The sequence below is a fragment of the Copadichromis virginalis genome, linkage group LG4 (genome assembly GCF_057382275.1).
Source record: "Copadichromis virginalis isolate Kocher_CV1m ecotype Utaka linkage group LG4, C_Virginalis_male_GT1.1, whole genome shotgun sequence".
NCBI lineage: Eukaryota > Metazoa > Chordata > Actinopteri > Cichliformes > Cichlidae > Copadichromis > Copadichromis virginalis.
Window position 1 is genome coordinate 33,742,032 of NC_140621.1, and position 23,450 is coordinate 33,765,481.

Sequence of the window (23,450 nt, forward strand, 5' to 3'; positions counted from 1 at the left end):
AGAGTTTGGTCTTATACCTCTCTTGTGTCTGGTGCTATTGGAAGATGGTCCATTAATGCATTAAAAAGCATGTTGACAGAAACTGTCACTAAGTTGTGCAATATGTAAATGTGATTACAATCTAGCCCTGATCTTAACCACAGCGTTTTAAACTGTGAAACCCGGAGACACGAGGTTTTAATTAAGAGTAAAAATCATGCTCTGGCTGTGATGAGCATGTGCTTCACTTAAAAATGTCCGTAGAGTCAAGTAAAATCATTCCAGACCATGTGCTTAAGTTTGGTTCATAAAAGATGCCAACTTCCTTATTTTTAAATCTCAAATAGACTTGAGCTGACAGCACCTGCCTCTGGAGTTCCATCGATATGTCGCCTGCACAAAATAGGGTTTAGTTAGGAACAGCCGTGGACCCTAAGAGAGCAGAACATCCATTATTCTTGGGTAAGTGACAACCTAATTATCAATGCTGCTTACAAAAAAACATCATTTTATTGCACTGTTGGTGAATTTCTTATGAAAGTGGCCACAGTCTCTTTGAGAGGTGCCAGAAATTCTTTTATTCCAGGAAAATCTCCAACACTGATATAATAAATGGTAAATGGCCTGTATTTATATAGCGCTTTACTAGTCCCTAAGGACCCCAAAGCGCTTTACATATCCAGTCATCCACCCATTCACACACACATTCACACACTGGTGATGGCAAGCTACATTGTAGCCACAGCCACCCTGGGGCGCACTGACAGAGGCGAGGCTGCCGGACACTGGCGCCACCGGGCCCTCTGACCACCACCAGTAGGCAACGGGTGAAGTGTCTTGCCCAAGGACACAACGACCGAGACTGTCCAAGCCGGGGCTCGAACCGGCAACCTTCCGATTACAAGGCGAACTCCCAACTCTTGAGCCACGATCGCCCCCCTATATATTATCCATAATGAGTTAAATTAAATATATACGTGAATGCGAGAGAGCAATTATTTCTTTGAAGTTCCCTCAGATTGAATTACGGCCTGCATGGCTCTGAATACAAAATGACATTTTAAACACGAGGCAGCTACATTTTATATCCTGCAATGTAAAAAGGTTTCAAGCAAAAAAAAAGCAAAAAGAACTCCGATGCCTTTAATTAATTTTTTTCCAAAGAATATGTGACCTTGGAGAATTATTTTCGTAATAAACGGTTTGTCAAATTATCAAAGAAGCTTAATAGTTCGAGATCAGCACTGTATGGAACAGTGAGTCATGATGGGGCGCTAAAGCAGGGAGGTGAGGCTGTGTTTAAGCACTGAGTTACAGAGGAAGAGTTTCCGTCAAGTGAGTGACACAAAAGCAAGATTAGGGGATCAAGTGCTGAAAGATGAGAGAGGAATTTAGTGGTATTGACAGCACATTCAAGGGTTTCTGAGAGGAAGAGAAGACAAGAGACAGGGCGATAATTTTAGAGATTTGAAGGGTCAAGATTAAGCTGCCTGATAATAAGCAGAGTGAAATGAACCAATTTTGAAAATATATGCTGATGTAGTGTCGACTGGGGAGTGGGGGGGTTGTCAGTGCTTCCACAAATGACTTGGTATCAGACAACAGGCTTTTGGAAATATTGGATTGTACAGTCAGACTGTTTCACCGCCTGCCACACTATATTAATGCACAGCTCATATTGGAGCCCGCATTAGGTCTCCCGCGCGCCGCTGTTTCTTCGCAGTAAACGTGAAGGGCCAATAAAGAATCGAGATTTCTCGTGGATGTAATTAGCCAATCGTTTCTAATAGTGTCCATAGCAATGCATTTTCACGGCCGTGTCATTTCAACCTGGCCAATATGCCTTGAAGTGTAATTTCTGCCTGAGCATTTAGACACAGAGCTATCGATTGCATTCGGCGAATGATCTGCTCAGAAACCCATCATCTACTTTAATAATGTCACTCAGCACCACATTCTCCCTGCTTGGTTTCCATTAATAGTCAGCCTACGTGACATTGTCAACATTCACTGCTCAAACAACGGGGTTTTTGAAGCATGGTCGGTTCACAATTGGGTCATTTAATCAATTTATACAATTGAACCTATTTAACATATTGATATGCAGTTACCCTGTAATGTGTGTGGCCTTTTATCCCCTCGAGTGAAACAAACTCCAAGGGAGCTGTTCAGATCTTCTGCCGTTATTTATCATGTGACATTTAGCTGGGCCCTGATGACGGCAGCTCTCCACTTTAATTAAAGGTTCAACCTCTTCACTGGATGACAAATTGACTGGTTTGTGCCTTGGAAAAGTGGAGGAACATGTCTAGTCCACCCTGCTCCTCGCTAACGGTGGGCTAACATCAGGGAGAGAGGTGGAGCTGGCATTTTAGTCGAGTCTTAACTGAGGCGAGGTCAGACAGCGAGCTGCATTATCTACCGCACAGCTCTCGGACTAAATGGAGAATAGACTTAGAGATTTATAAAAAAAAAAACCTGAGACAAGTGGAGAAATTTGTTTTCTCCCTCTTTCTGTGTTTTTAAACTTCATATTATTTCCTCTTTTTGCTGTTCTTTTGTTAAGTTTCTTGTGACCTTCTGTTCGTGCAGATGCAAGATCTGCAACTCGGTCGGTAGCGGCAAATGGCTAATGGTCCATCCCCCGGTTATTTTACGGCAGGCTGGAGAATATGTCCACTTTGCATGGTTCCCTTCTTCCATTTTTCAAACTTCGCCTGAGTTGGGGGTGACACAGCTTGAAACAGGTTTCAGGAGAAGCAGCAACACAAATGGAAGAGCAGGCCCAGATGATACAATCACTTTGTTCAGCATGAACACTTCTGCAAACATGTTGTGTGTGGGGGGGAGTTGGGGGTTCTTCGGGGCAGGCGCCAAGGCTTCTGTGTAAGATGAGATGGTGTAAACAGGCAGATTGGCTCTCTTCTCCGCGTTAGCTCCTTGAGATTTCATGCTGGCTGGATTTATAGAGAATCACAGTGCATTGGAATGCGCCTTAGGCTCCACTGGGGCCAGTATCAGAGAGAGTGCAGAGCTGTGAACTTCAGATGATAAACTAAATATAAATCCATAAAAAAAAAATATATATATATATATTTTACGATCTTAAAAATAGAGGCCCATCGTTTTGTTGTGCCTTTCAGATGGGAGTTAATGATACCCATTCTGCCTTCATCTTCATTGTATCTATTCTTTTACTACAATACCAATTTTATTAGTCTTTTAGCATTAACGTATGAAAGTCGTGTTTGATTGTTGTATAACACTTTATCTCATCTCTCCCTCTTTTTTCTTTTAACGCACTAGTTTTCTACTTAATTGTGAAACCACAATCCACCACCATCCACATGGCGGTTGCTGTAGGAATGAAATTAGTATTAATACTATAGGTCATGCGGATGCCCCAATTAACAAGAAACCAGTGGAACGGCATCACTTTTTCAGTTAAGTCTGCACACCAGCTAAAATATGCGAAAAACCTTTGAAACCTTGCATCTCAAAAGCGAGGAGAATGACTCATGTTCATTCCGGGCATTGCCACCCCATCTATATGTATTAAAAAAGAAACGCTGGGTAATGTAGAGGGTAGTAATGCATGAAGTCTCTGGTGGTGGACTTGTAATACGATAAGAAATAAGACACTAGTTGCACATGTAAGAAACACGAACCACTGAATCTGTTAAAAGTGCGACAGGTGACTGAAAAATGTGACTGATACAATGGTAATTATACATTTTCCAACACTGTAATTTTATGTGGTTCTGCATAGCTATAACCTGAAACATTAGCATATTTTCTCACAAGTCCTAATAGATAAAGGGAGCACAATTAAACAAATGACACATTTATCATGTCCTTTATTTATGGAAATGTGCCCACATGCAGAAGGGAGGAAAGTGAGCATCAGGTGTTCAGTCAGTGGAGTGAAAATCAAGTGTGGGTGGTCTGCTTTATTTAAGTTTAACAACACGTATCTGTCAGAATGTGATCTCCGTAGCCCTTGTTTGTGGAACTGTATCAAAGCATGAAATAATGAGACTTCTCATAAAGTCAGGAAAAGAGCTGTTGATGCTCGTAGGCTAAGACTATTACAGAACTATGTTTAGCGTTTAGATTTCACCAATCCACAGTCGAACAGGTTTCATGCAAATAGACAACTAGTCGTCCAAGAGCAGTTACAGGAACCTTTGTTAGTTATGTAATATTTATGAATGAATTTCGTTATTAATTAAGTGACCACGGTAACATCCGGTTGTTAAATGATGACATATGAACCCTTCTTCCCTTGCAGCCCAGCCCATGCAGCAGTATATTAATGACTAACCTCATATCCGGTTGTTAAGTGATGACGTGACGAATCCTACTTCTGTTTCCAAAACCCCGCAGTCAGGACATGCTATATTGTATTTAGATAGAAGCTAGCGAGCTAACTTCCTGCTAACTTCTAACTCCATTAAATGTCATAAATTCCGTTTTCATGGATGCCTGGATGTTAAACTCAATTGTTACACCTGGTAGAGCAGAACGCTGATCATTTTATTAAAGATGAAAGACTTTAGACAGTTTTTCAACTCTCAGTAATGCCACAGTGATCGTTTGATATATGGACCTGCAGCGGAGTTTAGGCCCAGACACGGCTAGTGACGTCAGACTGAACAACCGGATTGTGGATGGATTATCTCAGTTGTTCTCCTGACTGAACTTTGGTCCGTTTACAGCATCCTGCCATGCGATTGCATTTGTCCCTAACCATCAGGAACCCTCACGTTAGCTTTTATCGACTGGAAAAATAGCATTCATCCTCCAGCTTCACTGTTTATGTTATGCTAACATAGCTGTTAGCTAGCCACCACGTAGCACATCATTATATACCAGCTAGTCCAACTTCAGTAACCCTGCAAACATCACTGCTGTTTAGTTTTCTGTCTTCATTTATGTTGGAAGTGATAACAGAGCTGTACGTTTTAATTTTTCAGAAATCTCTCAGTCAGAACATGCTATATCATGAAACTAGCGAGCTAACTTCCTGCTAACTTCAAACTCCGTTAAATGTCATAAATTCCGTTTTCATGGATGCCTGGATGTTAAACTTAATCATTTTACCTGGTAGAGCAGCAATACTCATAATTTTATTAAAGATGAAAGAATTTAGACAGTTTGTAGCTCTCAGTAATGTCGCAGTGTTCGTTTGACTTTAGGACCTGAAGCCGAGTTTGAACCCGGAAACAATGATGTCATACTTAAAGACCAGATTTTGGTCTCATTTTTTTAAAAAGTGGGTTTACTTCCTCTACTTTTTAAGACTTTTGTTGTGAGTACACTGCTCTTTTAAAAAATTATAGTTGTTAAAAAGTTCTTTAATATTCTATATTTGGTATGTAAAGTTAAATAATTCAGGCCTTTATTGTTCTGTTGGTAATTATAGCTTATGGCTCATGACAATGAAGAATTCTCAAAAGCAGTGCAATCAGTCCTATTTTAAAATCTGCAACTTTACAGCAAAAATAATAGTCTTTACAGGTTCTACAGTCTTTTATTTTTATTTTGTAACTCACTTGTTTAAACTGTATAAAGGCATAAAGTTTTATTCGGGCAGTGTCTACTTCCAGGCAGCGATTGCTGGTACTTGTTTGCTAGGCCTCAGCTCTGTGGTTTCATGTCACTGAATTAGACCAGTCCAAGACGTTTGTGCTCCAGGTTTAGGAAGTGAACTTCTACTATTTTATTTCTCTATTACTTACCTTTTATTAGCACGTACCCTTATATTTGCTTTGCATTCAGTCTACAAGTTGCATCTTGCTAACAAAGTTTGCTAGTGTTAGCAAACCTTGAAATATGGTAATGGCTTGAGCAAAAAATAGAGACCATAAAAGCCTAGAGTCCCCTTCCAAAATTGGTGGCCACAAACCAAGAGGTGACATTACACTGGCTACAGTCTGAATTTCTATTCAGTTTATGCACTCATCTCCCCCAGAAACAAAGCATAAGTCCCAATAAAAAAATGAAACCCCAAACGATTCTTAACAGTAAAAGGGTAGCGGAGCACCCAGCTGGTTTCTGCAGTGTCACACATCTGTTTTTGCTAAATATTGCTTATTCACCAATATTTTTAAGGTGTTTTTTGCAGCAGTTTTGCGTAATAAGATGTGCATTCATAAACAAACACGTTTCAGACTCAAACTGGGTGTTGGCTTTCTCCTTAATGGTTGCTGAAGAAGAGTATTTGATCTCAGTGACAAACATCAGGGTAGAAGGCCATTAAATACACTGGAGAAGCAGGTTTTCCCTCAGCACAGCAGAGTGGACAAGGAATGATCGAGGGGCCGTGGCTCCCTAATGACGGTCCCCTGCAGAAGGGACAGTTGTCTCAGCTATAAGCCCTACTTCCTTGACAGCCCCTGGGATCCCTTTGTCCTGTTGTAAACTATACTGAAGGAAGGACATTTAATTGCCTGGCACACACTAATGAGTTTGCAAACTAATTAAAGGGGGTATATTACGCCCTGTGGAGGCCCACATCACTAAGAAAGCCAGGGACATCTTTAATGAGGAGCCTTGATAACCCTTCAAAGGAGGGATGTGTAGTGTCTGTAATGATGCCCAGGGTAAAGCCGAGCTCAGCCAGGGAAAAGTGTGTGTGTGTGTGTGTGCGTCCCTCACCTCGGGTGTGTGGAGACTTGCAAGCAGATGCCAAGTGTTTTCAGTCCATCGCCCACAGCTACCTACCTACATGTCCTAATCAAAGAGTTTCACTCTCCTTCCAATAGGTTCAAAGAGACCAGCTCCACCTCTTCTCTCAGTGGGTGGTACACAGAAATTTCTAGGTTGTTTCATTTTCCTGTATTGTATTATTCACCTCGGCATAATCAGGTTTGTTAAGGAATCAGAAGAAGCATTTTAGGAGCATTTTTAAGCGATTTAAATGACCTATATACACAGGAGAATGCAAACGCGCGCGCTCGATGCATAGGCAAGATCTTGGCTCGGTAAGAAAGGCAGAGGCACGAGATGGACAGATGGACTGAATATGCCTTCAGAATCAATGACGGTCGTGATTAGTCCCCATTTTGGAATTCATTAAATTACCCAGGGCGCTTTATGTTTTCAAACAAATTAAGCTCTTTGACTGTTGCTGAGGTTGAGCCGTTGCTCTCCGTCATGTCTGCTCGAGCTCCTGCTGTGGCTCGATGCAGCTGGCAGCCCTTTTCACTGCAAAGTCAGTCCCCCCTCCAGTAAACAAGTGCATTTTTTGTGTGGTCACAATATTTTCCTCCCAGACAGTGACGGCTGTTATTTTGCCCGTGGCTCCTGTCAAAACTAACATGGCTTAATTGACTGCGAGCGAATGAGCTCCTGGATTGATCCTGTCAGGCTCCTCAGGAAGTGATGCTGCTCCATCTGTGAGGCGCAACTCCAGCGACAGCAGCAATCTGTTGCTTGGGAATGAGCCAAGGCTAAAAAAAAAAAGAAAAAGTCAAAATTACAGAAAGTACCTCAGGCGCTGTGTATATTCTGATCAGCTGTCAGTGATGACACACTCTGATGCACATGCACGTGGAAATAAGGCGGCAGAGAAGCTCGACAGAGAGACAGATATTCACATATACACAATGTAATTTTTGCATCATGGTTAGCAATGTCACATTCATGGGGGCCTGTGTCTCTCCCTGAAGGTATGGCACGAAATCAGAATGGTCTTGTCTGGCTTGTTAGACATTTGATGTCAGGCGAGGTTGTCCTCGGGGTATATCCAAAACGCGGGCTGTCATCTCTGCCTGCATCGCTGTCATTTGCCCTAAAATTGTGGCATATACTGTCATCTTGGGTTTTTACCTGTAACTCAACTCGGCTAGGCCCAGTCGCGACCCTGAAGCCTTTCACCTCTCCGTCCCTACCTTTCATCTGTCGCTTTTTCTCCTTTTGGTTGGAGATGCTGCATTTCCTCAGCTGAAGTGTGCAATGCAGCAGCTCCTTCTGGCTCGATTAAATATTTAGACGGCTGTCTATGTAGATGGCGGTTCGGAGACATGGAGGAATAATCTGGGAGACAGCTGCTATAGCACATCTGGGTGTCACTGATAGCAGAGGAAGGTGTGCGGCTGGTGTTGCTATGGAGGAGGTAGTCTTAAGAGACACACCTGTCAATCAGCTGGGCGGCACAGGCGCTGAGGCTTTGTAGCGTCCCTCTATGGTGGGCCAGCTCACACAGACTGACACCTGCCAGACTGAGACTGCCATTCATGTCTGAGCCGAATGTGCTTTTTGTTGAGGACAACCACACGATAATGCTGCCACCAGCCACACCGTATACTTTAATAATATATCTGCCTCCACTCTAATCAAGTTAACGTCCTCGTAACGCGACGTTAACTTGATTAGAGTTCAAAATTAAAGCACCAACTTCTTCCCTTTCGGTGATGCTCCGACTACAGGTAGGAGACATTTTGGGTTTTTAAATAGCGCTGATCCTTGTTTAGGTTTGCTGCTAACAGGGGATAGCTGTAGGTGCAGTGTGTCAGAACATTTGAGGAAGATTGAGTGTGAAAATCCACCCACTCCTTTCCCTCCCCACCCCCCCCTGCACTCTTCATCCGCCAGCAGCCTCAAGTTGGAGGCTGCACAGCGGTGCTACGAGGCCGGCTGGCCTGAAAATCACTTTGTGTTCCTCTCCCAGGCACATGCGATATGGATGCGTCTCCGCTCGGCTCAGGCCCTCCCGACACAGTGATTAATGGCACAGGCTTCTCTCCCCATCTCATTCTGTTACTGTCAGAGTTAAGTGGGCCGAAGACAATAATAAACAGTCAGTCTTCTGTGAACCCCCTAACACGATCATTCCTCCCCTCCCGATTCCCCCTTTCCAATGAGGAAAAAGAGGAAGAGAGATGGAGTGAGAGATAGAGGAAGTGTGCGCTCGTGTGTGTGTGTGTGCTGCACAAGACAGACAAACGCAGAGTTAAAGACACACAAATAGAGTTCAGTAATGGAAGCGAAAGCCTATATGTCAGTGAATCAGATTGTTCCTCACAAGCAAGTGAAGTTTACAAACTGCTGCCGTCTGATTTCAACCGTAAAAGATAGCAACAGTACGGATGCAGAATTTAACTACAAATGATGTGGATGTAATGTGTACTTACTTTTTTTTAACACATGCATTGTAATTCCCTCTTATCCATCCACGTCATACGAAAATCGATTAGGAGAACCATACATCTCCAATGTAATTACATATAATGTAATTAGATGATAATGCTTTTTATATGCAGATTGATTTAAAGCATCTGCGCCGCCTTACCTCCATTACCTCACAACAGCAACCCCGTGACAGTGAATAAGGACTTGATCTTTGCTGTGATCGTTTAACAACTCAAGCAAGTGTCGTATAGATTTTAATATTGTATGGAATTAAATGAAAGCAAATGAGTCCCAGAGGAGAAAAACTCAGCAGGGTGATCCGCTCAGTATCAATACTGCTTTTCAGGGAGTCGAGGGAACTTGACTCAATGTGAGAAGCATCAGGGGCGGAGAAATCATGAAGAAAGCCTCGTCTCTTGTTTCCCAAAAAATCATCTTGATGCTCCCCAAGACTTCTGGGAAAATACTCTGCAGACCGAAGAGACAAAAGATGAAGGAGGTGTCCAAATTCATAGGCTGCATCCTCCTGAGGCCGCATTTGTAGGTCGGTCACGTCACAGCGATGCGACGAAGGCTGTCCAAATTCGTAGACTCCTCCAAATGCAGCCAAAAAATGCGTCCCCCTTTTTCCCCAGATTTGAAGGATGGGTCGGGTGTATCCTTCGTGGCCCACCATATCCCAGAATTCATAGCGCCAATTCCAGGAATTCCAAGCCAATTCTAGTTTCCAACAATGGCGGCAGCTACTTAGTTTTAATGTTACTCTTATTACTCTTTCTAGGTCATAAAAAGGCGAGAATGTAGCTGTGTAAACTTCAAATATCTGCTCGGTTTATCAAGACATCACATATTTGCAAAAGTGCGCCGACGTTTTCGGAGACGTCTGTTACCCACCAGCTCGATAGCTGACCGGGGCGAGAACAGTGAACTCCCGGCTCATCGATTTCAAACCCCCCTTGGTCTTTCGCTACTCAGGTTAAACATGATATATAAGTCAAGAATTAAGGCCAGTATCCTGCTATACTTTAGATAGCAAAGAGCAGACGGCTGAGTTTATTACACTCCACCGAGACAGCTGGTGACGCAAAACTGAAGGCTAGACCGTCCAATTTCACTTCTGCTCACTTATGGTCTACCCTACCCTTCGGAGGACCCGGCCCACGTAGACTGCGAAGGCCGGGTCCCCAGGAGGATGCAGCCTATGAATTTGGACACCTCGGAAGTTTTTGGAAGGTTTGTGTCCCGTTACATCAGGCGTAAAAAAGTACCACAGCATATCAGAAACTGAACATCATGCCAACAGTAAAATGTGTTGGTGGTCGTGTGATGGTTTGGGGCTATTTTGCTGCCTCAGGACCTGGAAGACTCGCTGTGGTCAATGGAACCATGAATTCTGCTGTCTACCAAAACATCCTGAAGGAGAATGTCCAGCCATCTGTTTGTGACCTCAAGCTGAAGCACACCTGGGTTCTGCACCAGGACAATAATCCAAAACACACCAGCGAGTCCACCTCTGAATGGCTTAAGAAAAACAAAATGAGGACTTTGGATCGGCCTAGGCTCCAAAGGCGATTGAAACGCTGTGACATGACCTTAAAAAAGCGGTGCACGCTTGAAAACTCCTCCAACATGGCAGAATAACAGCAATCCTACAAAGATTAGTGGGCTAAAATTCCTCCACAGCACTGTGAAAGACTAGACTTGCTAGTTATCACAAATGATTGCAGTGTTGCTGCTAAGGTGGCCCAACCAGTTATTAGGTTTAGGGGGCAATCACTTTTTTCTTTTACTCCTGAATTTCAAACACCTTCATTTAGAAACTGCATTTTGTGTTGACTTGTATTATCTTTGTCTAATATTTAAATGTGCTTGATGGGAAAACACTTTTTCACACCACAGGATGTTCTCCTGGGCTTTCAGTATGAACTCTGGAATGATGACAGATTAGGAAGAATTGGAGTACATGAGCTGGCTCCAGCCAAAAGAGAGAGAGAGAGTGCAGGGACTGTGGATCTCAGACCTGCTGCTTTAGTCACTAGTGAGCTTGTCTTTTCCTGCAACTCCAGCCTCTTCCTCCATCCCCAGGCCTGTCACTTCACTCTGCCATGTCCTCTTCAGACGAGCACTCGCTCCTTCTTTCTCTGTCTCTGCAAGTCTCCACCTCACAAACAGCACAGGGCTCATCCAGCAGCAGCACCGCTCAGTCCAGTCCTTCGAGAGTTTCCGTACACAAGTAGGAATAAAGGATTCGAGTCTGAGTTCCAGCCACTGACCTTGGTTTCAGGGCCTCAAAAGCCTCCGCTGAGGCTGTGAGACCCTTCACCACGACTGCCATCACATTTTTCCCCCCCTCCTCTTCCTCTCTGTTTTCTTCCCTCTCTTATTACTGGGGATGACCTGCCTCACAGCCCTGCGCTCAGTGACCGAGAAATCCTGTGGCCCTCACCGTCCCCGTCCTCCTTGCTGCTGGTAGATTGTCTTTGTGTCTACCGGAGTGGCCTCGGAGAAATGAAGTGCCATGATCTCATCACGGCAAACCCATTGTTTTCACTCTCATGCACACTGTGTAATAGCCATGGAGATAAGGGGATGATTCAGACCTTTTACGGAAGGAAATGTGAAAAGCCTGCCTGTGAAAAAGTGAAATTACTGTTTTGATGGCTTTTGATGGCGGGGGGCATAATTGCTGGATGGAAGGAAGGATGGAGGGTGAAATACACATAGGAGATTAGTATTTCTAATACTGGAGACGATTGGTAGGAGGCCTGCAGAAGGTTATGCACGCAGTGGGTAGTTCTAATGAAGCTGCCATGTACGTGGAATAGCAGATTGACTAAAATAGCTCATTGTTCTTCTTTCCACAGCAACCTTTGCCCCTCTGGATTGAAACTACATTCTTGATGGCAGCACTGATTATGATATTGTTCAATGCTCATCGCCATAGTAACGGTGATTAATTTCACATTGTTTGCGCATAACATAGTTGCCTGTGCCTTCAGGAATGGGAAACGAGCTTAAGTATTTTTGGCAACTGGCATAAGGCTCATCAGCACATGCTCACAACGGGATTACAGCCTGTCGTAATGACAGGGGCAAAGCGTAAATAGTATAAATACTCCATGGGATTATAATTAGCCTTACTCTGCGTATTTAGACACACTCAAGTGGAACTAAAACCTTATTGACTTCTGGAGACAATTTCATATTAATTGGATGCCTCTTCTTCCTCACTGCCTACTTCTTTGTTTTTTTTCCCCCCAAGCTGCAGACAAACACCGTGCTGGTGTAGTGGATTAGCATCAACCGCAGCACCAACTCGAATGTAAGAAACACCACCTTCATTGCTGGCGTTGGGGCAGACGACGGTGGTGACAGCGGAGGAGGGGGATGAGAATCAAAGGGGAGTCTGAGCAGCTTTGAAGCAGTCTATGAGGAGCAACTCAAAAGGCGCAAAGGGGGAATCGATGTTGGAGCGATAAGATAAGGCACATGCTGATGGGGAAATATCCTCCGGGTTTAGGCACAGTAGCACAGAAGCAAGGCGGACAGGGTTTCCTGGTGACGCCGCAGCACGGGCACGATGGGAATTGATGTGAATCTCGTCGGACGCCGCCACCTTTCTCGAACGCACAGTCCATTTCATCTTCCATCTCAGTATTCAGCATATGTCTTCCTCCCTCTTTGTCTCCCGCTCTCCCTCCCTCGTTTTATCTGTGCGCCGGCCACAAATTTATCCCTTATTTTCTATCCAGGAGTGGAGGGGAAAGTTGTAAAGCTAATTAAGGAGTGTGGATGCGGCAGCTCGACAGATGTGCATTGAGATGGGTGCTATTGAGTAGCGGGGATAATGGTGGGCAGCGGGGTTGTATTGGAGGGAGCTCCTACCTGGGCGTGCATGTTAATCAGTGTGCCTGTCTGTTGAGAGCCGGGGAATTAAGGGGGAAGGGAAGCGTGTCGCCAGCCTCCAGTGAAGAGACAAGGCAGGCAAGCTGATTAAGAGCACAAATTTGCCAGTTTGGTCAGACAGGGAGATATGTGTACAGAGGAGGAAAAGGGCAAGAAAAGTGTGTATTGATTAACAGTGCCGGTGGTGGTGGAATTCAGGGGGGAAAAAAGTGGGAAGAAATCTACCTACCATTGTCAAACTAAATATTTCTCAACTCTTGAAGGCATCAAAAGACTTCAAAGGTGTAAAACATCACAAAATGACCACAGCATATATGCAGGGAGGCTGCGACGGTCGTTTGGAAATGTTAATAACTTCAAAATTTCTCCTCCCAGTGCTGAGATTTTTGCTTATGAAAGCTCTTTGACAGCACTATGAACTAAAACAGGGACCCTGATGAATTACATGACATTCAGTCTCCTTCCCATCCACGTGCACTTTCAGCTGCTCAACGACAGAGGACAGAGCTCCAGCGTGAGAATGCAGGATTCCAGTCATGAAACGAGACACGACAAAGACTTTTTATTCTATTTTATTTTACATCAAAAGGCAGGAATTTCTTTCCCGTCTCTGACAGAAAACCACCGATATGTCATTCATATAAATCATTGCATATTTTTACACAAAAAAACGTCCTGCCTGGGATTTTAATTAGCCAGTGCCAATCATCATCTCGGTCTACCTTCTACTGCATCTGAGATCTCCTGCAGTATGTTGTGCAATCACGTCAAATATTCATAGGCAGGGTTCGTAATCGTGGTAATGTATCTGGGTAAAGAAAAAGGGCACTGTTGCAGTCACAGTGATGCTGAGAGACATCAACATTTACATGCATATTTGATGTCAAAAAACAAGTAGTTCTGCATGTCATTTATGAAGCAACAATGGCAAACGCTCGCTGCTTTCAGCTACTTATCTTTTTCATGTTGTTCAGGTAAACCAGGACATTTTAAAGTTGGGTTAGAGAGAGAAAATTGAGAGCGAGTCCTCCACCGAGGCCAATCCAGTGCCCTATCTCACAGTTTTAGAGGGAAGTCACCCAGATCTCCACCAAATCTTAATGGCTTCTTCCCTTCCCCGCGCTCTAACGCTCCACCCGGTTTCAGCTTGGTAGATTTTGCTCACACAGAGGTGGACAGATAGCCAAACAAAGGCACTTGTCTCATGCAGTACCATCACCTTGGCAGGTAAATACAGAAGGAAATATTAGGTCAGGCCATAGCTTTAAAAACCTGTCACAGAGAATAACCGTACAGTTAGTTGATCACAAGTTAGCAGTGCTTTAAAGAAGTAGAATCCATTAATCCAGCCATAAATTTCCTTCCACCTATCCAGAGTCCCAGCTGTCATAGATTGAGGGGGTGGGGACACCCTGAACAGACCGTCAGTGGAGCACGGGCTAACGCACACACGTTCATGCTTACATTAAACCTACAGCCAATTTAGAGACACCTGTTAACCCCATGCATGTCTTCAGACACAGAGAGATGATGCAAACTGCAGTTGGAGCCCAGCACCTTCCTGCCGTGAGGAGATGGTGCTAACCACTGCACCAGTGTGCCGCCTAACCCGCCCGCTTTTCAAAATCAAAGCGTGAGCAGTCCACCTTAACAATGTTTCACAGTTAAAGCTTCAGGGGGATAAACACATCATATAAAGGCTGCACAAGTTTGCAGTTGTTATTTAATTACTTTGCACATAAAGTCATTATTTTTATTAAGTATTGATGTTCTATCTGTGCCTTTTACTGTGATGGGAACACTGCACTTTCTGAATAAGTCTGAAGCAAAACTGAAGGCTGCTTGGGGGGGCGGGGGGAGAAAATGGTGTAATGATTTGGTTTAGTGACAGCTTGTGAACAGCTCAAAAGTTTTCCACACTTGAGCGAATAATAATTCACTCCTATAGATGGATTCAAAGCTTTATGCTTTCTTGCCCAGATATATGCACGTTTTTAATTAGAATTATCTCCCTTTTCACCAGCACAGCCTGATCTAATTTCTGCGTAATTGTTGTTATTTACACAGTAAAGCTTTACGGGTATTTATCGACATTTCCTTTCCCAGAGCTCAGTGCCTGCCGTTGATAATGAGTGGGGAAATTATTTTCAACACTCAGACATTATCTGTGTGTTCAAGTAGTCTTCCTTTTAATATGCTAATGCGGCTGATATAATCAGCTGGTAATTGTAAAACACTTCAAGTACAACACATTTTGTGGCACTCTCTCCTGAATGAAGAAATCACAGGCACAGTGAGCGGCGCAGAGCTGTGGTTGGATGTGCAGGGAGCACCCGCGATCCTACATGGCCCAAATCCAAATCACACAAATACTCCTATAGAAATGCGTAGGCCGGCATTAGCGCCGCGTCGCCGTGTTGGCGATACAATCGCCACCTCCGACTTTACTTTCTCATCTGGCTTTCTTTATTCTTAAAAATCCACCTTTGATTACCATTGATCCTCCCATAGAGCTGGCTCATACCTTCTATTTATGTCACAACATCTTAAATGAATCTTTTTTTTATTGTGTCTTAACGGGAATGATGAAAGAAGTGTTCTCCCCATGTCCTCCGGGGATGTTAGTGCTTTTCTGCCGGAGAGGATGGGATCCTGACTTTGTTTTTCTCCTTCAGCTGTTATTTCCCTGAAGAGAAGAAGGGGAGCTATGAGTGATCGACTCTGCCTTTATTCTCCAAGTTTTCAGGGGATTTGAAGTTATTGAAAGTCTGGGGATGGGTGACAGCTCTGAGATGTCTGTGTGATGCCTATCAGGCATGCGCCGGCCACTCCGTGTGTTCGCCTGCACCCATGCGTCACCCAGCCTGTGAGGAAGAGGGCACGGGGTCCATGTTCTCCAATACATGGTATTCTTGTGGCCAATCATTTCTGCTCACACATGACATCTCTCCCAGATTGATTTCATTCAACTGTAGAGGGCGGCAAGATCAAACAAATGTTGTTTGAAATAGCAGCGACAGTGTCGTGAGGGGGGTGGGGTCAGAGGTGGGAGGGTGCTTGCTCGAAAGATGAAGTGATGGATGGAAATGGAGAGAGAGGGAATCAGTCACCCAGTCAGCACCATGCCATGTGGTGATGTGGAGTAGCAGGAGAAGGTGCTACTCCATAAACCAACAATCCTTTCATAAACTGCTCCTTTTCACAGCGAGGTGGGTGGCGGGCGGGGCGGGAGGGACGGTCCTATTCCTTCACGATGCCTTTGAGTACCCATGCAAGGAATAATGGATGCGTAATATGGAACGACAGCTTGCAGAGTACTATCATTAATGTTGTAATTCACTTTTAGTGTTTCTACTATTGCGCTGCAACAGGAGGCACAGATGTCACCTGAATCTGCTCCTTCTAGCAGCCAGAGCGCGCCCGCTTTTCACCAGCTGTCTTGGAATGCACCCTGCCAGCCCCCCCCTGTGTGGCCAAATGTGTGCACGGGAGTGTGTGCTACGCGTGGCCCTCGCTTTGCCTTTTGAATACAAGTCAGGGTTTTTCTGCACAGACTTGTTTTTGTTACGTCGGTGCATTTAGCATTTTTGGTCCTGAAATCGTTATAAGAGTTTACAGTTTGAGTTTGAGGATAATTAATCATTTTTGTATGTTCTCTCGGGTATGGAGGGGTTTGCTCTTTTCTCATTTCTTTCTCTAATTGAGGTTATAAGTTGCATGCAATGAGTTTTCACTGAACCAGAACGTTTCGCGATCCAGCCTGCTCTCGTTCCCAGGGTGTAAAATAGTGCTGTTTTGTCAAAGCCGCTGGCATCTCGCAGACAGGCACAAGGTGTCCTTTGGCGCCGGTGCCGTGACGCACCGGGTTTATGGCAATAGTTAGATGCTCCTCACTTCCCCTGTAAAGCGGCCCTTAGCTTCACATTTAAAGACACTATAAGCGTCTTTCAGCGTGCAGGATTAATATTGTGAACCAAAAAAAGTAGTTTTTAGCGCCTTAGCAGAGCCAAGCAGTGAATGAAGACGAGGGAAAAATGTGAATGACAAGGAGACTAATGACAGAGAGCTGCTAAACTGGACACAAGCTGTTATCACTTATTATTTAATTGCTCCCAGGATAACTCGTATCTCTGTGACAGAACGGAGGTATTTGATGGTGTCGGGATGCACAGTCCCACCAGTGAACTGTATTTCCTCAAGGTGGGCTGGGTCGTTTATAATATAAGCTACTGTCTTTGTGGTTTGTTTGTGCTTGTTTTTCCATCTTTGTGGTGATTTTGTTCATCTTAAATGACAGGAAATATTTTCACACAGCTGGAACAAAATTAGGAGTGTACAACTATTAGTAATAAGAATAATATGGCAAGTTTATATTAATACCTTTGTATTTTTTTGTTTTGTGTTCAGGCCTTGATTATTGTGGATGTTTAATATGGGTGGGTGTCACGGTCCTGGGTCTGGTTTGATTATTTAATGTTCTGTCATTTAGTGGTTTCTCGTGGTTTAGTCTGTATTTTTAGCTCATTTTTTCAGTATTTTGGGTGATTTCTAGTCTTTGGGTGTTGTTAATATGCCTCCCCTGTGTGCTGCGTTACGTCTAGTCATCCTGGTTTCTACGTTCATGTGTTTCCTGTTTTATTTTGACAGTCCCGTGTTAGAGTGTTGTGTTTTGCTTCCTCCCTGTCTCATGCATCAGATTAGGTTCAGCTGTGTTTCCCTTTTGTTACGTTTTCCCTCATTACCCTCCGTTTTCATTGTGTGTGTTTTCCTTTGCTCCTCGTGGGGTTGTCTGCGTGTCCTCTGCCCCCACCACTCCACATGTTTCCAGGTTTCAGGTGATATGTAATGCTTAGTTTACCCGGGTTTAGGTTTTTGTTTCTCTCAGTCTAAATTTGCTTTTGTTTATAGCTTTGTGCAGGCTCACTTTTCGTCCTTCAGCTCACTCTGCCGCCGTCTTCTGACGCTGTCTCCCTCAGCAGACGTGACAGTGGGCTTTTCAGTTTTTTTGGATGGCACTACAGCAGTGTTAGGATTTAGCTATCGATGCCATCGCCTCCAGCCCGGCTTCCTTTTCATCACGGTCATTAAACTGTTAAAAACTGCGTTCCTGCAAGCGTGCATTTCAAAAAGCTGATATTTAGTGGTGGGCGGATCAATCCAAATATCGATTGTATCGATACCAAGTCTGCATCGGTATCGGATCGATACTAGCCTGGAGAGATCGCTTCTTTACTTTAAGTGCCGCTCTTGTTTGCAATGCTGTGGTTTCGGTGACAACGAAACAGCCAGGGCGCCGGACTCGCCGCTCCTGTGTCGGCGCAGAGCAGGCACACTTTGCTCCCCCCTCCCCTTGTGTTTAGATGTTGCGCCGTCACATGACTCAGAGGCTTTGAAGGTTGTTAAGTTGTTTACATATTATTTATATTTTCACCAGTTGTTTTTGTTGTTGAGAATTTTAATTGTAATTTTTGTATTATAGTTTCTCAACAGTACTTGTTTGTTTTAATTTCTTTACTGGTTTGCGTGCACTTTTTATTTCAGATTTTTCTAATAAAAATTGATATAATTCATTTTCTATTTAATTATAAACTTTGTCCTAATTATGTCCTGGGTTTTAACTATTTAATAATAAAAAGGAAACATCACAAAAATCACTCAAGGTCATGAAAATTAATTGAGTTTTAGCAATTCAATGGCACATCCACCTTATTTATTGACGGGTATCGGTATCGGCATCGGTATCGGCGATATTGGCCCATATTTACTCGGATCGATACCAAAATATGCAGTATCGCACACCACTACTGATATTGTCTCATAATTCAGGACGGGCCACATGGACAGTCAACGTAAAGTTATATTTAGCAGTAATGAACTGCTTGTGGAGCACTATGAGCGCTAAAATAACAGAATCATTACAATGAAACGGCTGATTATTATGCATCGAGTTTATATTATACACAGCACAGTGCTGTTGTTGTAGCAGGACACAGTGTAAAGCTACAGTGAGAGCGGTGTCTTTGTGCAGAAGTCTGTCAATCTGCAAACTGTCTCGTTTATGCCTTTTTTCATGCACCTTCACTAATCTCTCTGTGTGCTTCTGTGCACTGGTGTTTTTCCCTTCCTAACCTACCGTACGTACTTCATAAGCACAGACATATATTTTTTTGTTGATGTTGTCGTTTCAAAAATCCCATTTATTTATTTACAAAAGGCTAAATAAATAAGCAATAATATGGATTTCATAGATATCCAGGTTCTAATTGAAAAAGGTGTGATTAGCATATTGTTTGTGTCTCATGCTTTACAGCAGGCCTGTTTGTGTTGTACAGGGACCTTTATGGAAATGAGCTCTGTGGGGTTAAAAAAAACGGAAAGAAAAGAAATCAACAGAAATGTAACCTATTTCTTTAAAAGGGGCACAAATTTACTGTGAAGATCATCCTGGCAAAACCACAGAGGAAAATGTCAGGAAGGGAGAAAAAAAAAAAGGGTTGGAAGAGAAAATAGCTGACTGACTCTGTAAGTGAAGCTAAGCTCAAAATGAAAAATGTTCATTATATGCCCGTCAAGGTGAAAGGAAGCCATCTCCTCACCGCTGCAGTTAAAATGTCGACCTCTCCTTCTGCGAGGGCGAAAAGAGGAGAAATGTAAAAACTGCTGCTCTTTGTGCGATCGTGCGTGCGCGCGCACGCGTGTGAGTGACTGATCCGAGCTTAATTTCAGACAAGGGCAGCGATGTTAATGGCGCTGCTCAGTAAAATGACCCTTCCATCCATTTCTTCATACATTTTACAGCACTCAGTCGTCACATTTTCCCCTTGTCAGCAGTGTTTGTGTATCGTTGTTGTTTTGCGCGTGACCTCTGCGACTAGCGCAGCGCCCTCTCGGACCTCCGCTTGTCTCTCCGTATGTACCTGCTCATGTTAAGGCTGTTAAATTGCGCTCAGGATGCATTTTATTCAGCTGCGAGGCAGAACGTTATGGCCGACCTCTTCAGGTCACGGATGCCGTCCCCTGTGCCTCATTACTGACAATTTATATCATCTAACGTTCCTTAAAACGCTCGCCGTGTTGGCTTAGCGCTGCGGCCGTCACATGCTGCAAATTCTGCAAAAACAGAGCAGCGAGTGGGAGCTGAGCAGCTGACCACGTTTTTGACAAACATTTCAGAAACAACCTCCGTGGCCTGACTACAAATGAGCCGAAGCCTCGCGGTTGTATTTGTTGGGTTGTGCTGCTCGAGCCAAGGCCCATTACAATTTTCCCAAGGAATCGATGCCAGCGTGGCCACCCTCAACTATGTGTTATGGATTACAAGCTAACCTTCCACCTCACTGTCTTATTTCCTGCAGCAGCGTTGGATCTTTTTAAGGATGCGAACAGCTGCATTAAAGTTCAGCCGGTCCGTGCAGATGCCGAGTGCAGATACTTTATCCCATCCTTAGCAACCTCTCGTTCTTCTTCTTTTTACAGCCGATCATTTGGTGAGGAAAGTTTGTGGGGAAATGTGGAAATATTCTGTTTCTCGAGTGTGTGTGCATCTGAATCCTCAGAGCTCAGAGAAATGTTGCAAAATTATCACGAGCACGCCTCGCTTTGTCATTCCCTCTTTTGTTTGTTGTCCGTGGGATAGAGGAAGGTAAACAACATATCAATCCCACATTATTTACCATTAATTTTCTAAATAAAAACCTGCGACTTTAAACAGTTGTAAGAGGAAAGAGTCAGCTACATGTTTCATATTTTCATGTTAAGTGGGTACATTGGTCTTGGGGCTGAGAGCCAAAGGCAGAATAGGAAAGCTGTGATGATTTATTTATTAATTTCTTTTAGTTTATTTATTCGAACTGGTAGCAAAGCAATTAACTCCACCCAGAGCAATTAAGCTTTTCTGACCTTTCTCTGGTTAGTTATGGGTCCATATAAAGTAAAAGGACAATAACTGAGCAGCATCTGCACACGCATTATTTCTACACAAGCTTCAGTTACATTTATGGGCTCAAATATAAAGGATGTTACCAATGATCACCAGATCTAACTGTGCCTGTTTATTTTGTTGCAGAAAGCGACTGGTATAACGAGTGGACTTCTGTTGTGCAACAACAAGTGATTTCTCCTCTTACCGACACCTCCGAGCTCCACCCTCTTTGACAGGTAGGATGATTTCTTGAACACAAATGCAACATTTTCACATGTGTAGCAAACAAAAGATGCAAAGCTATATTTAGGCATAAAATGGATTATATGCCGCTGTCATCATCTGGAAATTAATCAGAAAATATACAATAAAGGAAAAAGAATGAGCGTTTGTGCCTTAAAGTTACATTTGCTCATGGGGAACCAAATCTGGAAAGTAAAGGTCGTCATTTGTTAAAATTAATAAATCATAGAAATGTTCTTCGGAACGCCACCTTTATAATTTCTCATTACGTACCACATGTTTTCATTAAAAACACTCTCGCAGGTCTCCAAGTGCTATATTGACTTAAGTCACAAGCCAGTGGACAGCGAAGAACCATTTTTCTTCTTTTGCCATTTCGCGTAATGAGCCACCGTTTCCATGTTCTGTTAAAAAAACAAAACAACCTTTCTCTCGCCGGCTTGTGCAATACTCAGACGCTTAAAAGACATCCGAACAAACTCATTGGAATGATAATGTAGTTTGTGTCTGCACTTATGGTGAATATGTCGAAGCATGTCTGCGTTGCATCAAAGGCGTTGTCGTAATTTTCTTTTCAAGGGCAACTTGAAAGAGGAGTCGGGAAGAAAGTGGCGTCGGTTTCTTGTTTTCTCCTACAAGGCAGCTGGTTCAAAAGTAACCTCCTGCTTTCTGAGGGGAGAGTGGGATGATTCAGCAGGAACCCAACAGCCCATCTGACTGATTCACATTTAAACATAAACAGAAATATGGCTGCTCCAGGGAGCTCCGCAGAGGAATGGAAAGTAGCCCCAAATTTCACAGCGGCAAATCAAACGTCTTTTTATTTAACTCTTCCTTTCTGTTTTCCCTTCCTCTGCGGCACCCCGTAGCATTGTGCACACATAACGGCACCTACTGATTGGACTTATTTGAAGCACGTACCTTGACAAAAAATGGAGAAGAGGAGATTTTCCCGTGTCACAAAGAGATTGAATGTGGTTCTCCAGAAGAGGAGGGCCTGAGAGGATTATATGGCTCAGTGGGCGCTGTATTGTGCGGGGAGTGGATACAGCAGGTACCCACCGAATCCCAGCCAAGAGACAGACACAGTGTTGCTAGGGATAATGTTGCCTCCCAGCAATTAAACTCTGGAGGTTTTGGAGTGGTTTAGGAGGAAGCTTGTTAAATTATCCCATTGCTTCTTTCCCCTCTCTCTCTCTCAGCCGCTCTGCCTCCCTGTTAAACACATTTCTTCCCCTTTTTGCTGTTTCGCTGGATGAAATCCTGAGAACTATAGGGGGAGTCATTTAGCCTTCAGTACTTTACGCTTAATTGAATTCGTTCCCTTTGGTTCTTTGTGTCTTTTTCAACCACAAATCGAACGCACGCAAATTTAGACTCAAAGTAAAAACGCGCACGCATCGTCACTCGGGGGTGGAGCATCTTTAAAAACGCTTTTGAACACGTTTGAGCCGCGTTTGATGCCTTTATGTTATTAATAGAGTCGGAGGAGGTTCGCGTTTTGACGTCGCGTTCTGTTTAACGGTTTTCTGTTTAATTGTTTCGTGTGACAGCACGGGAAAAAGTTTGAGAACAAAATGATTATGTTGGTTTCTCATTACTGCAGAATGCATGAGGTCATCAGTACAATATGCCTCCACTTTGCTTCATTAAACTGGTTCATTTAGCCTTTGGTTAAGTACATGTAAAACTTTGTGCTTGTTAGTCCACAGTATTATTTTTGTGTGTATACATCATTAGACAACAGCCTAAACTTTAAGCCCATAGCCGTGGTTTTAAATAACAATTTAACGCAGATACTGATGGTTTTATGTCTTTGACTGGACATCTGCGCATTTGTTGTACTTGAGTGCAGCTACATATGAAGGTATCTACACCTCAAAGGAAGCCATCTTTCTGCTAAAACGACTGTTTTAATACAGTTTCTTTTAAAAGAAAAATAACGTAACACCACCATTCCTATCTCTATCTCTGCCACGCACACACCGCTCTTGTCACTTTTATTGTAAGCAAAGTTACACCGGTTCCCCGACATCGTGCCGCACTCACTTTTTCTTTACTTTGCCTTTGAGTTCAACCTCCATAAAACTCCTGCCTTGGTTCTGGTTTTATGTGAAAGGCGGTGCTCACTAACTTTGACCACTGTCCCCGTCCTCGGGCAAACAAACAGCCCATTTCAAAGGTGAAAGTCCGTGGCGTTCTTCTTGAAAAAAACCCTTCTCTCATTTATTTCCAAATGTGACACTGTGCTTCCTAATACCCTTGG

The 23,450-nt window shown here is 43.5% G+C and overlaps 1 protein-coding gene across 2 annotated transcripts in view; it reads left to right on the top strand.

Annotated features, from left to right (window-relative positions):
• The window catches only part of LOC146711973 (RNA binding protein fox-1 homolog 3-like), a 435,195-nt gene that overhangs the window by 77,235 nt on the left and 334,510 nt on the right, over window positions 1-23,450 (top strand). For both annotated transcript variants that reach the window (XM_085455037.1, XM_085455038.1), the window contains one exon: window positions 21,086-21,177. The gene's annotated coding sequence lies outside the window, so the exon portion shown is untranslated. The remainder of the gene's footprint in view (window positions 1-21,085; window positions 21,178-23,450) is intronic.